This window comes from Zalophus californianus, chromosome 8 (assembly GCF_009762305.2).
Source record: "Zalophus californianus isolate mZalCal1 chromosome 8, mZalCal1.pri.v2, whole genome shotgun sequence".
In the NCBI taxonomy this organism is placed as follows: domain Eukaryota; kingdom Metazoa; phylum Chordata; class Mammalia; order Carnivora; family Otariidae; genus Zalophus; species Zalophus californianus.
Genome location: NC_045602.1, coordinates 94,025,699 through 94,030,658, shown reverse-complemented (window position 1 = coordinate 94,030,658; position 4,960 = coordinate 94,025,699). Strand labels below are relative to the sequence as shown.

General features: G+C 41.4%; 1 pseudogene; it reads right to left on the bottom strand.

Annotated features, from left to right (window-relative positions):
- Window positions 1–2,144: 2,144 nt before the first annotated feature.
- On the bottom strand, window positions 2,145–2,965 carry LOC113938005 (annotated as a pseudogene).
- Window positions 2,966–4,960: the final 1,995 nt, after the last annotated feature.

Sequence of the window (4,960 nt, the reverse complement as noted above, 5' to 3'; positions counted from 1 at the left end):
AGTTTTTCGTGGTGGCCAGTGACTGCTGGTGTTCCTTGGCTTGTAGCTGTGACACCCCAATCTGCTTCATCTCCTCCTTGTATGTCTCTGTCTTCACATGGTGTTACCCTCTTCTTACAAGGACACCAATCATGCTTGATTAGAGTCCACCCTAAGGACCTCATCTTAACTTGATTACATCTGCAAAGACCTTATTTCCAAATAAGGACACATTCCCAAGTACAAGGAGATGGGGGCTAGAACTTCAAACTGTCTTGAAGGGGACACACTTCAACCCATAACACCATCTACCTTTGGTTGAATTCCCTAGAAGCAGAGCTTGAGATGAGGATTCTTGTTCCAATGATTTACTGAGGTTGTACCTTCAGAAAAAGGGGAGGGAGGGGAGCAGGAGAGGACAATGGAATTGCTAAGTGAGGACATGGCCTCAGGTGAAGACTAGCTACAGCCCTATCCCATAGGGAGCTCTAAAGAATGAATTCTACCAGGGTCAGTCCCATCTTTAAGCAAGGGGACCAGCTTCTTATGCCATCATATCAGTCAGTCAATGCCACAAGCCATCCTGGGTGTGTTTCCAGGGCAAAGTGTTCTGTTTGCTGAGGAGAGTTCCTTGAAGGCGAAACTACACCCTGAGAAGACAATCCTCACAGCAGTTGGGCATATTTGTTGTAGGGCACTAACATCAGCCCCTCCACTGTCTTTTTTTTTTAAGATTTTATTTATTTATTTGACAGAGAGAATGAGATAGAGAAAGAGAGCATGAGAGGGGGGAGGGTCAGAGGGAGAAGCAGACTCCCCACTGAGCAGGGAGGCCAATGCAGGACTCGATCCTGGGACTCCAGGATCATGACCTGAGCTTAAGGCAGTCACTTAACCAACTGAGCCACCCAGACACCCCCCTCCACTGTCTTTAATTGTAGAAGGCAATGACACTGATATGTTTGCTCTTCTCCTTCTTCCCAAACTCACTCTCCCTGCTCCCTCCCTCTTTCTTCTTGAGCTCATCTCCCAGATAAACCACCTGCATCCAAGTCCTTGGCTCAGGCTTAGCTTTTCCAGAAGCCCCCACTAAGACAGCTTCAGGGAAGGAGATTTTACAGCCAGTTTGTTTGAAGAGTATAACTTACCCAGGATTGACCAGTGATTGGGCACTTTCTGAGGAGTTCAATAATGGCTGAATTAACCAGGTTTAATACATAAAAAGTCTGGCAGTACCAAAAAGTTTGTAGTCCAGTCTGTATGTGCCAGACCAAACCCCAAATTCCACTTCTTACTTTTTGGTTTTGTTTTCTTTTAAGTAAAGTAAATTTACATACACTGAAATGCATACTTTTAAGTAAACAATTTGATGAGTATTGACAAATGTATACACCCCATAAACAACATCTCAGCCAAGATGCAGAGCATTTCTCATACCCCCAAAATTTCCCTCATATCTCTTCCAGTCAAAGGCAACCACTGGTCTGATTTCTACTATTTTAGATTAATTTTGTCTGTTCTACAACTTGACATAATTGTATTCTTTTTTTTTTTGACAGGGAAAAAAAGTGTTTTTTAATTATGTACTCAATCCATTTGGTGTATTTCAAAAGGTGCAATACTTTTCTTCATTTATCAGTGAAAGAAGTTAGAAATTAACTTCAAAAAAAAAAATCAGCAAATGGCAAACAAATTTCCTTGAAAGTCACAGTCACATATATAGTGCATCCTAGAAAAGAGGAGGGGCAAGACAGGTTCCACCCACTTTCATGAGTTTCATCAAATACTGGGCCTACTCAAGGGTGGAGAGAAAAGGCAACTTTCAAAAAGGAGTATGTTATTAAATGAGGCATTTACTATACTCCTTCCTAAGAGCACCAGGTGGGGAACAAGTTTTCTAAACTAGATCTAGGAAGTGGAATGTGGAATCAATCTGTCCTCCTCCCCTTAAGGGCTGTCCAATGGTTAATGAATTTAAAAAACATGACTAAATAAAAACAAACCCCACACACACTCCCCGCACCCCACCTCCCTCCCCCACAAAAAAAAAAGAAAAGAAAAAAGAAAAACAAAACAAAACCTAAATGTCCCAGATCATTCTCCAGAGTGGATGGAGTCATCACAAGCATGCCTTGCTTTTAAACAACAACAACAAAAAATTCAAACAACAAAACAAAAACTAGTACTAATCACTTTTCTGACAATACACAATTACTCAAATTAACTAGTAATGAGAGGGGGAAAGGGACCATACCTACGGGCCTTGTCTCACACGAGTGCATGTGGGTAGGTGCAGGGCATTTGTCATTATTGCAAAAACGAATTTTAATCTTTAATCTTTAGTTTGATTTAACATTGCTTTTAGTACGATGCTGACACCAGCTGTGCGGAAAGGGCTCTGGAGAGATGTTCATAGCAGCACACACCTGCAGCTCTTCTTCAGTTCGGGAGGCTCCAGGGCAGCCAGTATTGCTTCGTCAAATACATTCTTTAGGCCTTTCCGTGTGAGTGCAGAACCCTCCACATACTTGACCGCCTTCAGGTCACGGGCCAGCTTTTCAGCAGTCTCTGGAGTGATAGGCTTCTGTTTGTTCTTGGCAAGTTTCTCAGTCGTAGAGGGGTCATCTCGGAGATCAATTTGGGTCCCAACAAGCAAGAAAGGAGTCTTTGGACAATGGTGAGTTATTTCAGGCACCCACTTTTCCTTCACATTTTCAAATGAGGATGAAGAGACCACTGAAAAACAGACTAGAAATACATCTGTTTGTGGATAACTCAGCGGTCATAATCTGTCATAATCCTCTTGCCCTGCAGTATCAAAAAGTCCAAGAGTATATGGCTCTCCACCAGTCATAACTGTGACTGCATAGTTGTCAAAAACAGTTGGTACATACTCAGATGGAAATTTGTTTGTTGTGTAGGATATCAGAAGATATGTTTTACCAATGGCACCATCACCCACAACAACATACTTAATTGTCTGCATTGCTGAAACAGTTTTGTAACCACTTTAAATATTTCAAATTCAATGATGACCTCAGCTTCTCTGCCGGGGCCGACATAAATGTATTCTTTTTTTTTTTTAAAGATTTTTATTTATTTGACAGAGAGAGAGACACAGCGAGAGAGGGAACACAAGCAAGGGGAATGGGAGAGGGAGAAGCAGGCCTCCCGCAGAGCAGGGAGCCCGATGCGGGGCTCGATCCCAGGACCCTGGAATCACGACCTGAGCCGAAGGCAGACGCTCAACGACTGAGCCACCCAGGCGCCCCGACATAAATGTATTCTTACAGTATATATATTTTAGTCTGGCTCCTTTCACTCAACATGATGTTTTTGAGTTTTATCTTTGTTGCATATATTAATATGTTTGTTCCTTCCATTTTTAAGTAATATCTCATTGTGTAAATATACCACAATTTGATTACCCATTCTCCTATTTTTTTTTAAAGATTTTATTTATTTATTCACGAGAGACAGAGAGAGAGAGAGAGAGGCAGAGGGAGAAGCAGGCTCCCAAGGAGGAGGGAGCCCGATGCGGGACTCGATCCCAGGACCCTGGGATCATGACCTGAGCTGAAGGCAGACGCTTAACCATCTGAGCCACCCAGGTGCCCACCCATTCTCCTATTGATGAATATTTGTGTTGCTTCCACTTTGGGGCTATTATGAATAAAGTCACTATGAACATTCATGTATGAGTCTTTGTGTGATTATATATTTTTATTTATCTTGAGTAAATACCTAGTAGTAGAGAGCTGATAGTTTAACTTTTAAAACCTGTCTTCCAAAGTGGTTGTGCCATTTTATATTCCCCCAAGAAGTATCGGAGAATTCCAGTTGTTCTACTTTCTTGCCATACTCAGTTTTGTCAGTCGTTTTAATTTTAGCCTTTCTCATCAACGTGGCCAATTTTAAGGGAAATGTGATGGTTTGGATTATTATTTAGAGTGAATATTATTGACTCTCCTCCCATGGTGACAATGTGCACCTCCTCATTCCTTTGATATTGGACTTGGCCGTGTGACTTGGTTTGACCAATTGAAGATTAATGGACATGAAAGAAGCAAAAGTATGTAGTATCCTTGTTCCGTGAGCCTTGCCTTCTAACACTTCTGCCAATGGCACGAGAAAAACATGTGCCAGCTAATACACCAATCAAGTAAGGAGGGGAAATGTGAAGAAGAGCTGGACAAACTGCTGCCCAGAGCTAAACACATTGAACCAGCCACCTTGGACATTTTGATGATAAATAATCATTGTTTTAAGCTATTGGGCTGTGGGAGGATTTGTTACACACCATTACTGTGGCAGTGGTTGATTGCCACAAATATAAACAACTGTCCTTGTCAGACTCATCAAATTGCCTAGAAGCATAACTCTTAGCTAGACTGACTGCTAAAGTCTGTGTTTAGCTAACATAGTGAATAGCTGCATTTGAACTACTCCAGGTAACCTTGAACTCCCTACCACTCAATATTTATCAAAGCCTTGATGAAAAGAAACAATATTTACAGAAGACTGCCTGAACATTATGCCATCCATCCATTGCCCACATTCTCTAAAACATCTTTCTGTAGTAATCCCAGGTGGCAGAGAGCTATGTCCTAGGACTGAATTGTTTTCATTCTCCCAGAGCATCTTCTACTAGGTTGTGCTTTGGCATTATGCCATCAGTATATCTTGGAGGAAATCATGTAGAAAATCTTCATAATAGTTATGCTTATATCTGCTGTAAGGACATTATTGAGGACACTCTATGGAAAGCCAGGGGGGGATTGTTTCTCGTTTTAGTACCTAGAACAATTGAAATCTCCTAAAGAATTAAGTTTTTATTACATCATGAGTCATGTGGTATAATCATCTGGTCCAGTTTCTTTGTATTGACCACCACAAAATTCAGACCAAATTTGTGGCCCACTGTATTTAACCTTTCACCATGCATTTTTAAAACTATCTTCACTTCCGGCTGCTCTGTAAT